Below are 12,363 nucleotides of genomic sequence, written 5' to 3' on the forward strand. Positions count from 1 at the left end.
GGTGTCATGAGATCTCCCCTATGATGTGTAGATGGCTGTGAAGGTCTTGTGTTCAGTCTTGTGTTATCCACCATTATTATATGTTTTATACTTGTGTAGTGAGAGCGGTGGAGATGACAGGATTAGAGCTGATCATAGATGTGACTTCTCCATCTATCTGTGACTTTTACAATATTTGTTTCAGGGTGAAGATCTGACCCATATTAATACTACAGAGACATATGTGAGGGATGATGAGCGGTGTAAAGAGGAGATTCCTACATATGACTACCCAGGTGAGTTGTAACCACCAAGTCACAAATTCTTCTCAGTCACTGGCTGTCATGATAATGTTGGAGCACAGCTGCAATCCAATGGCCGGAGGAGCACAAGTGGGGAACAACAAGCAACAGTTCCAGTTCTTGGAATCAGCACTAGGAATCATAGGGACAAGAGAAGACGGGGGTGTGGGAACAGTCTGGGCAAGGCAACGTTCACACGTTCAGTATTTCACATCAGTATTTCTAAGCCAAAACCAGGAGTGGCTAAAAAATGCACGTGGTGCATGTGTTTATATTCTTTTTCCTCTGATTGTTCCATTTCTGGTTTTGGCTTAAAAATACTGATGTAAAATACTGACCAAATACTGAACATGTGAACATGGACTAAGACAGTTCTAAGGAGCTGGACCTCTACTAAAGGCTAGACACTATACTCAAGCATTGAGTGAGAGTTCCATGTGGCTATATGTAGGCCCAAAAACGAAATAAGATGGCTTCCACAGATTCAACAACGGCCATCTTAGTAAAGTGCAATTGTAGAAACACAATAGAAGCCTCTAGTGGTAAGGAGTGGAAATGCAGCACATTTATGAAAGTGAATAATAGCAGCCACTAGTGGTAAATCCGTAGAAAGACTACAGAATTCTGACATCGGCTTTTCTCCTTTATCATTGGTGTAGTTCGGCTATATTGCAATCATGTGATCACTATTTTACCGCTAAACCACAACATTCTTCTTCACCCGAAACTGTTCAAGTTGCTTTGGACATTTGGACACAACATGGAGGATCCACCTACCCTCTGGAATTAGAAGATGGTGACCATTACCTACCCAGATCTGTAAACTACAAAGCCAAATGCCAGCATATGTAGAATGTGCTGACAAGTTAGAAAATCACTTAAAGAACAATCTCGATAATTTTCGTCAAGAGAAAGAGGAGGATTATAATTGCCTCTGCCAAATTCCTGAGATCTAAATTTAAGACACCTCAGCTCTGCACTGTTTTAAAAAGTTCTCTTTAAATGTCTAATATTTCTTCAAGAAACTCATCTGACAGAAAATATTGGCCCTTATGATAGTTTAGATTTCAAGAGCCCCCAAGCCACATACTCTAATTGCCCCAGAGGGGTTTGACCACTAGTTCCTAATTTTTTCTCTGATGGAGACTGCTCAGTTTGATGATTTCAGTAGATGTGTTATTGTCTATAGTCACAGTTTTTGACTACAGTAGTTACTGCCCAAAATACTCTGATTTAACCACTTCCCGCAGCCAGTTTTTTGCTCCTATCCAGGCCCCATTTTTCAAATCTGACATGTGTCACTTTATGTGGTGATAACTTTGGATGCTTCTTCTGATTCTAGGGATTCTGGAATATTTTTTTCTTTTACACATTGTACTTTCTGGTAGTTTTAGAATATTCTTTTCACGACATTTGAAGTATACAGTCATGGCCAAAAGTTTTGAGAATGACACCAAAATTATATTTTCACATGATCTGCTGGCCTCTGGTTTTTATTAGTGTTTGTCTGATGTTTATATCACATACAGAAATATAATTGCAATCATATTATGAGTACCAATAGGTTATATTGACAGTTAGAATGAGTTAATGCAGCAAGTCAATATTTGCAGTGTTGCCCCTTCTTCTTCAAGACCTCTGTAATTCTCCCTGGCATGCTCTCAATCAACTTTTGGACCAAATCCTGACTGATAGCAGTCCATTCTTGCATAATCAATGCTTGCATTTTGCCAGAATTTGTTGGTTTTTGTTTGTCCACCCGTCTCTTGATGATTGACCACAAGTTCTCAATGGGATTAAGATCTGGGGAGTTTCCAGGCCATGGACCCAAAATCTCTATGTTTTGTTCCATGAGCCATTTAGTTATCACCTTTGCTTTATGGCAAGGTGCTCCATCATGCTGGAAAAGGCATTGTTGGGCGCCAAACTGCTCTTGGACGGTTGGGAGAAGTTGCTCTTGGAGGACATTCTGGTACCATTTTTTATTCATGGCTTTGTTTTTAGGCAAGACTGTGAGTGAGCCGATTCCCTTGGATGAGAAGCAACCCCACACATGAATGGTTTCAGGATGCTTTTCAGTTGACATGAGACAAGACTGGTGGTAGCGCTCACCTCTTCTTCTCCGAATAAGCTGTTTTCCAGATGTCCCAAACAATCGAAAAGGGGATTCATCAGAGAAAATGACTTTGCCCCAGTCCTCAGCAGTCCACTCCCTGTACCTTTTGCAGAATATCAGTCGGTCCCTGATGTTTTTTCTGGAGAGAAGTGGCTTCTTTGCTGCCCTCCTTGAAACCAGCCCTTGCTCAAAGAGTCTCCGCCTCACAGTGCATGCAGAAGCACTCACACCAGCCTGCTGCCATTCCTGAGCAAGCTCGGCACTGCTGGTAGTCCGATCCTGCAGCTGAAACAGTTTTAAGATACGGTCCTGGCGCTTGCTGGTCTTTCTTGGGCGCCCTGGAGCCTTTTTGACAACAATGGAAGCTCTCTCCTTGAAGTTCTTGATGATGCGATAGATTGTTGACTGAGGTGCAATCTTTGTAGCTGCGATACTCTTCCCTGTTAGGCCATTTTTGTGCAGTGCAATGATGGCTGCACGTGTTTCTTTAGAGATAACCATGGTTAACTGAAGAGAAACAATGATACCAAGAACCAGCCTCCTTTTAAAGTGTCCAGTGATGTCATTCTTACTTAATCATGACTGATTGATCGCCAGCCCTGTCCTCATCAACACCCACACCTGTGTTAATGGATCAATCACTAAAACGATGTTAGCTGCTCCTTTTAAGGCTGGACTGCAATGATGTTGAAATTTGTTTTGGGGGTTAAAGTTCATTTTCTGGGCAAATATTGACTTTGCAAGTACAGTAATTGCTGTTAAGCTGATCACTCTTTGACATTCAGGAGTATATGCAAATTGCCATTACAAAAAATGAAGCAGTAAACTTTGGAAAAATTACTATTTGTCTTATTCTCAATACTTTTGGCCATGACTGTATATACGTCATTGAAGAGATGAACTTCCCAACCAACGCAGTATATATACGTTATGTCATTCATGCGACCACCATTACTAAATACACTGTGATCGCATTAAGTTGCCTGCTTTTATTGACAACAGGGCACCGGGACTCATAGCCACAGGGAGTGGTGCTGCCCCCTCTCGCAACTATGATCGCCGTGATTCGCTGTTCAATTCTGAAAAGCCAGTCACAGCAATTTCAGTGTTTGAGGCAATTTCATTGCCTGAAACACTGAGGTCCAGTTATGATTGGTGCAGTAAGAGCACCGATCATACAATGGAGCTTGGCAATGGTAGCATCACCAGCTCCAGCACTGATTGTTGCGGTTGGACGATGACGCCGACTGCACCAATCAGTGAGCAAAGACACGGTGTGACCTCACAGTGACCGCCCTGCACTTCCTCATTCCAGGTAGGAGATGTTGCAGGGCGGTCACTGTGCTGTTCTGCTGCTAGATCTGCTGTTACTTGTAGTGCCACAGACTATTTTTACTTGTGCCATCATTGCAGCTGCTGTTCCTAAAAGAAGAAGTTCCTCATCCTTTTCTAAACTGTTCATGTCCTCTGCTTTTTCCTAATCCACCTGTGGAGACATGAGGGTTAGTGGGTGCTCTCTTTTCGCTAGCCTGGCTGTGTTCAGAAAGACTGGATGGATCAGGTCTTATCTCACTGAACATCCCTTCTCCTTCCCTGTGGGTAGAATACTACTCAGACAACCCAGGGTGAGGGCAACACAATGAGGTGATAATTTATTGGATCACCAGCAGTCAATTACATATAGTTCATTCCCACCAAGTACACAAGATGGTGCAAGTGACAGAGTCTCACCCTTTTACTTAGAACATCTGCCAGTTTGGGGCTTCGGGGCCAACTGCCTCAACCAGTGGCAGGCACACACAAAGAGAAGTTAGCAGCAAGCTTAGGAAGCTGACAGTCCATTGAGGTATGTGACCAGGTCACTTGATTGTCCCAGCATGGGTTCTCCAAACGTCTCCGTAGGTTCAGTGATAGTCAGTGAATCAGATCTGTATTCCTCTGGTTGGAGCCATGGTGCCTTGGCTGCTATCCTCTAGAGTTTCACTGTAGAAGGAGAGAGGTCCCTTTTATACCCACAGCTGTCCTTCACGGCATTATTCACTGGTTTGGGGGGAGGTGGGAGGAGGACATCTCTCATTGTTCGAGTGTTTAACCTGCATATTTTGTCCTTTAGTGTTTGCAGAACAATAAACTTCCTGGACTGATACAATAGGTAGTCAGCAAGCATTCAACAAATCAACAAACATCAATTCAACCTACAACGAGAGTTAACATTCAGGCTCATATGAACAATTGCTCATGTCTCTGGGCCTACTGAATAATATATCTGTCATAATTAAGAATAAATGCGGTGGCGTCAAACCACTCCAATACCCCTCACCCACCCTTTTTCTCCTCTCTCCCTAACCCCTTCTTCGCCACCACCATTTCTGCACCCGAATGCTGATAAGTGCTTGATCGCTCGATTTTTGGCAGTGTTTTTCTTTTGCGTGAGTCCTGGAGCTGCCGAGCACTGATCAGTGATGCAAATCCCATGCTCACTTTTTTCCAGGACTTTTTTATTTTTTTCCCCTTTTTGCACCACAAATATGCATGCGTCCTACAATCGTTCAGCGCTGGTCAGTGACGAACATCACTGATCAACATCCAGTTGTTTTTTTTGTGTGTGAAAATAGAATTGAATAAAAAAATAATTTAGATTAGTCGATAGAGTTAGATTAGTAACCCAGAGTAAAGATATACTGTAGTAAATCATTTATACTACAGTATTTTTTACTATAATATAATCACAATCCGCGTCAGATAGTTGCGGGCGCTCAGTAATTTGTTTTTACTGTCGTCCGTCTAGTAATTGTTGTTTGAAAATTTTAGTGGAAAATTCTTATAGTAGTTATACTACAGGTTTTTCTATGCATATCATTAATTTAGTTGCGGGTGCTCAGTAATTGTATTTACTGTCGTCCGTTCAGTACCTTTTTATTTTACCAAATTTTTATATTCTCTTTTTTATTTTTAGCTTTTTCTAGATTCTTTTCTTCTATTTTTCTATTCTTTTTTTTCCTTTCTTCTGTTCTAAATTTCATTAAAAAAAAGTTTATACCAAAAACTCTCACACACCCCTAAATAAAATTTGGCACACACACCACTCATGTGAAAAAATGTTCCGCTCATCCCAAACCCGGTATTTAGTGGAAGGAGGCGTACGCCTTCCTTGCCTTCGACACTGATAGTGAGGGAGAGGATGCCACCTTCCTTTATTTGTCCTATTCCTCCTCCTCTTCATCAAGTGATGCCAAACCACCATGCAGACACACCAGGACAGAAAATGAGATAGCGCCCACTGTTAGTGATCCCCTATGGACCTCACCTCCTGAAAATTATGAGCCACAGATTCCTGATTTTGTGGTGCAATCAGGAATCCAATTTGACATTACTGTCTTCACAGAAATTTACATTTTCAAATCTTTTTCTCTGACAATTTTGTAGATCTCATGACGGTCCCAAACAAATTTGTACATCCATAAATTTTTATCCCAAAATCCCACTTCATCATTTGCTAACTGGACCCCTGTAGATGCCGTAGAAATGTTGACGGTTTGGGGCCTTGTTCTTCACATGGGTATAGTGAAGAAGCCAGGAATTTGCAATATTGGAGTGTTGGCGTTTTATTTAACACGCCACTGTTCTGCATGGCTATGCCCCATACACACTTTGAGGCTGTCCACAAATTTTTGCACAATGTCCTCCCCAGGATGACCCCAACTTAGACCGACTTTCCAAAGTTAGGCCGGTCATTGATCACTTCAGCAACAAGTTTGCTGAGGTGTATATTCCCCAAAGGAACATCTGTATAGATGAGTCCCTAATACATTTCAAGCGGAGGCTCAAATTCCGGCAATACCTACCCAGTAAGAGGGCTAGGTACAGAATTAAAATCTACAAGTTGTGTGAGAGTACCTCAGGGTACATCCACAAGTTTAGGACTCCCTAGGACTCTAATTGAACAGCTGCTCAGAAAGACTGAAAGCAGAGGCCAATGTAGCGACAACATGCTGGTGGTCAAGTACAAGAGGCATGTCCTTTTCTTGACCACTATACATTTTGATGGCAACATCCCCATTGCTGTTCAAGGTTCCACTACACTGGTCCCCAAACCAGACTGTGTCCTGGGTAACAACAAGAACGTGAGGTAAGTTGATCTCTCTGATCAAATCCTCCACACCTACAGTGCCATGTGAAAAGCTAAGGTGTGGTACAAGAAGCTGGCCGTGCACATCGTACAGACGGCTTTTCATAATGCTTTTTTGGTATCATGAGGTGCAGGCCAGACTGGTACGTACCTTCAGTTCCAGGAGACAGTGATCACGGCCTTAATATTTGGAAGTCAGGAACCTCAATTTGCAAAGTGAGAAAGGTCGCAAAAAAGGGGCAAAGTGTGTTACGGAAACTGGTACGAAAGGACAACATTATTTAGTGTGACACCTGCCCTGACAAACCTGGTCTGTGTATGAAAGACAGTTTCAGAGTCTACCACTCATCCATGGACTACTAAATTTATTTCTGACTTGCACAATTCACATATGCCAACGTGATTCACTGTACACAACTTACATATGCCAACCTGATGCACTCTACATTACTCACATATGCCAACCTGATGCACTCTACACTACTCACGTATGCCAGCCTGATGCACTCTACACAAGTCACATATGCCAACCTGATGCACTATGTACAAGTCACATATGCCAACCTGATGCACTCTACACACCTTACGTATGCCACCACTTTATAAAATTCATGCCAGGAAAACACTAGATCAATTCCAATATAGGATCACTTGTGGGGGGATTCCATTCTTTATGCACATCAGAAGTTCTCCAAACGCAAGATGACGCCCACAGACCATTCCATCTAAGTTTGCATTCCAAATGTCACTCCTTCCTTTCTGAGCCCTGCTGTGTGCCCAAACAGTAGTTTTCCCCCATATATGGGATATCTGCATACTCAGGAGAAATTGCACAACAATTTTTGTGGTCCATTTTCTCCTGTTACCCTACTGAAAATAAAAAATATGGGGCTAAAAGAACATTTTTGTGGAAAAATGTGATTTTTAATTTTCACTGCTCAATGTTTTACAGTAATTTATAGCACCTGTGTATTTAAGGTGCTCGCCACATATCTGGATAAATTCCTTGAGGGGTCTAGTTTCCAAAATGTAGTTACTTGTGGGGTGTTTCCACTGTTTAGGCACATCAGGGACTCTCCAAATGCGACATGGCGTCTGCTCTCGAGTCCAGCCAATTTTGCGTTCAAAAAGTCTCCTTCTGAGCTGTGTCCTGCTGTGGGCCCCAAACAGTAGTTTTCCACCACATATGGGGTATCTGTGTACTCAGGAGAAAGTTTGCAACAATTTTTGTGGTCCATTTTCTCCTGTTACCCTACTGAAAATAAAAAATATGGGGCTAAAAGAAAATTTTTGTGGAAAAAAGTAAAATGGTAATTTTTACCTTCCACATTGCTTTAATTCCTGTGAAGCACAGGAAGGGTCAATAAATTTTTTGAATGTGGTTATGAACACTTTGATGGGTGCAGTTTTTAGAATGGTGTCAATTTTGGGTATTTTCTGTCGCATAGGCCTTTCAAAGTCACTTCAAATGTGATGTGGTCCCTAGAAAATGATTTTTTAAATTTTGTAGGAAAAATTAGAAATCGCTGGTCAACTTTTAATCCTTCTAACTTCCTAACAAAAAAAATGTTTCAAGAATTGTACTCATGTAAAGTAGTCATGTGGGAAATGTTATATATTAACTATTTTGCATGACATAACTCTCTCGTTTAAGGGCATAAAAATTAGAAGTTTGAAAATTGTTAAATTTTCACCAAATTTCCTATATTTTCACAAATAAACGCAAGTCACATCGAACAAATTTTACCACTCTCATGAAGCACAATATGTCACTAAAAAAACATTCTCCGAATCAGTGGGATCCGTTGAAGCGTTCCAGAGTTATTACCACATAAATTGACACTGGCCAGAATTGTAAAATTTGACCTGGTCATGAAGGTGAAAACAGGCTGGAGTGTGAAGCTGTTAATATATTTTGCATTTATTTTTGAAAATGCCTGAAAATTGCTAAATAATTTGGAAAGATGTGTCATTTTCTAACTTTAAATTTGTATGCTCTTTAATCAGATAGTGATACCACACAAAATAGCTAATAAATAACATTTACTGTATTTCTATTTCAGGTCGGTAGCATTTTCCCAACATCACATTTTATTTTTTTCAGCATTCTTTTTTTTTTTCAGATGATAGAAGACCTAGAAGTTTAGCAGCAAGTTTTTATATGTTCAATTAAATTTAGAAAACCTAGTTTTTGGGTAACAAATTACTTTGCGGGGCCCAGATTTTAGATAGAAAGCGGAGGGCAAAGAAAATACAAAGTCAGAAGACCCATAAATAGTTAGTAAACGGGCCAGGATCACAACAGGATCAAATACACAAGCCAGGAGCTGAGCACTGGGGACTGAACCAGAGGAGAACAAGGCTGTATCTGGAAGCTTCCATCAATATGCTTCGAGCTCTAGTAGGGTGTGGTGCTTTCCAATTACATGAAGCAGGGAGCAGATTACTCCAGCTGAACTGCACACACACCCATACTGCCAGCCTGGATGGCAGTACCGATCCGAGCCACTCTATTCTTAATGGCTTCACAGAGTCGGTCCTGCCCAGAGCTTCTGTTTCCATTGTCTTTTCCATCACAAGCACCGCCCGCAGAATAAATGATGGCGGCGACTGGTGATAGAAACAGACATTGCAGGAGCAGATCTCAGAGGAGATGTGACACACCATTTACAGAAGCTCTAATGTTACAAAATGGCAGGAAACCAGAATAGTAGAAAACTGCATAAAGTGACTCCATTTTGTAAATTATACCTATCAGTTACTATATGGAGCTTGTTTTTTGCAGGATGAGTAAAAGTTTTAATTAGTATAATTTTCGCCTACATAACATTTTTTCGTGACTTTTTATTCCAATATTTGGGAGGCAAAATGAACAAATTGTTGAACACCACGCTCCACTAGTTCATGCTATAAAGTCTTCTATTAGACTGTGAACTGTCATTGTCTTAATGTATATTTCAGTTTTACTACATAACTCCCATTTCTATGGACATTTTGAATAGAAATGTCCAAAAATATGAATTTCAAGGATATTTTATTCAGAAATAATAATTTGTTTTATTCTTGGCAGATGACTGTACCAGGAGATCAGAGAGGCAAACTACATCTTCAATTTTTAAATCAGATAACCTTGAGATCATACCGGATACAATTGAAGTAAATGTCATTACTCCAGGTATACCATCATCCCTTCACAGCAAAGATCTATCATCTGATCCTTTGATAAAGGTCCTATCTTCTGATTCAATACAGACTACTAATAAAAATAAAAGTCAGAAAAGAGGCATTACAAAACAAACTGATCTTAAAGCACACAAGGTAATTTCAAGTTCAGAATATGGAAATAGTTTTCCTCTTGAAACATCTTTTGTTAAACATCAAAAAATTCACACAGTGGAGAAGATATTTTCTTGTTCCAAATGTGGGAGAAATTTTAACCAGGAATTAGATCTTGTTAGGCATGAGAGAATTCATACTGGGAAGGGGCCATTTTCATGTTCCGAATGTGATAAATGTTTTAAAGTGAAATCAAAACTTATCAGACATCAGAGAATTCACACAGGGGAGAAGCCGCATCTATGTTCAGAATGTGGGAAATGTTTTAACCGGAAATTTTATCTTGTTGTTCACCAGAGAACTCACACAGGTGAGAAGCCATATTCATGTTCAGAATGTGGAAAATGTTATAGACATAAATCACATCTTGTTATACACCAGAGAGCTCACAAAGGGGAAAAGCCTTTTTCATGTTTAGAATGTGGGAAATGTTTTGTAGATAACACACACCTTGTTAGACACCAGAGAATTCACACAGGGGAAAAGCCTTTTTCATGTTCAGTTTGTGGGAAATGTTTTATCCAAAAATCCTCTCTTGTTATTCACCGGAGAATTCATACAGGGAAGGAGGCACATTCATGTTCAGAATGTGGAAAATGTTATGGACAGAGATCAGATCTTGTTAGTCACCAGAAAACTCACACAGGGGAGAAGCCTTTTTCATGTTCAGAATGTGGGAAATGTTTTAGCCGGAAATCTAATTTTGTTGTTCACCAGAGAACTCACATGGGGGAGAAACCTTTTTCATGTTTAGAATGTGGGAAATGTTTTGGCAAGAAATCTAATCTTGTTATTCACCAGAGAATTCACACTGGGGAGAAGCCTTTTTCATGTTCAAAATGTGGAAAATGTTTTGTAGATAACAGAAACCTTGTTAAGCACCAGAAAACTCACACAGGGGAGAAGCCTTTTTCATGTTTAGAATGTGGAAAATGTTATGGACAGAGATCAGATCTTGTTAGTCACCAGAAAACTCACACAGGGGAGAAGCCTTTTTCATGTTCAGAATGTGGGAAATGTTTTAGCCGGAAATCTAATTTTGTTGTTCACCAGAGAACTCACATGGGGGAGAAACCTTTTTCATGTTTAGAATGTGGGAAATGTTTTGGCACGAAATCTAATCTTGTTATTCACCAGAGAATTCACACTGGGGAGAAGCCTTTTTCATGTTCAAAATGTGGAAAATGTTTTGTAGATAACAGAAACCTTGTTAAGCACCAGAAAACTCACACAGGGGAGAAGCCTTTTTCATGTTCAGAATGTGGGAAATGTTTTAGCTGGAAATCTTATCTTGTTAATCACCTGAGATCTCACACTGGGGAGAAGCCTTTTTTATGTTCAGAATGTGGGAAATGTTTTACACAGAAATCACAGTTTGTTAGACACCAGAAAACTCACACAGGGGAGAAGCCTTTTTCCTGTTCAGAATGTGGGAAATGTTTTACACAGAAATCACATCTTGTTACACATCAGAAAACTCACACAGGGGAGAACCCTTTTTCATGTTCAGAATGTGGTAAATGTTATAGCCGGAAATCTTATCTTGTTAATCACCAGAAAACTCACACAGGGGAGAAGCCTTTTTTCTGTTCAGAAGGTGGGAAATGTTTTACCCAAAAATGACAACGTCTTGAACATATAAAATCCCACACGAGAGGATCCATTATCATACCGAGAATGTGAAAAATGAATTACTGGAAATTATATTTTGTTGACCATCAAAAATAATACACACAGGGAGAAACTATATAGGTTATCGATAAATTGTACAAAAACCGTTGTAACAATGTTACTTGGGAGCGATCTGATGTATAACAGGAACCTTTTCTATTTAAAGTCTGGCTCGTTTATTTCAGACCTCATAAACCACATCACAGGAAACTCAAATACAGCCATTGTCCGGCATAAAATAAAATATTAAGCAACAAGTCCATATAATAGTGCTTGTTAGCCCTTCTGGCTTAGAGTCCAGTTTCTTAGTCCTTTTGCAAAGTCACTCAATCCAGAAGATCTACACACCTCCATATACATTGCCCATCTATGAGACAAAACAGGTATCATTTTACCCAGTGAACCAGACCCATGGGTGGAGATATGGTGAGCACCCATTCAGCTGCTCATAATCAACCTGTCATGGCCGATTAACCCCTTTTAGTCCTATATATTGTATGGTATACCTTTTTATATTTATTTGTAATCCTTATATTTCACTTGTATATGAATCTATCTTGGATATTTTTATGATGCTGCCTATTTCTTATTAGCTATGATTGTCTTGTGTCATACATGCTTTTTTAATATTTGTTTTTATCTATATTAAAAATAGCATTTAATTTTATTCCTATTTTTTTGTGTCTCGCACTTTTTTTCATCGGCTTTATTCTATGGTCATGTGCATTCTGGCCTACTTACACTATACTCCTCAAATATATATATATAATATGTGTACGTTTACCCTTATGGTCCTATATGCATTAAACCATTACTTCAGGTTTATATCC

General features: G+C 39.9%; 1 pseudogene; it reads left to right on the top strand.

Moving 5' to 3' along the window:
• The window catches only part of LOC141271857 (uncharacterized), a 118,210-nt pseudogene extending 106,086 nt beyond the window's left edge, over nucleotides 1-12,124 (top strand).
• The last annotated feature ends 239 nt before the right edge of the window (nucleotides 12,125-12,363 follow it).

The sequence above is a fragment of the Phyllobates terribilis genome, unplaced genomic scaffold (assembly GCF_046119375.1).
Source record: "Phyllobates terribilis strain yellow unplaced genomic scaffold, ASM4611937v1 Scaffold_5__5_contigs__length_657084704, whole genome shotgun sequence".
Lineage (NCBI taxonomy): Eukaryota > Metazoa > Chordata > Amphibia > Anura > Dendrobatidae > Phyllobates > Phyllobates terribilis.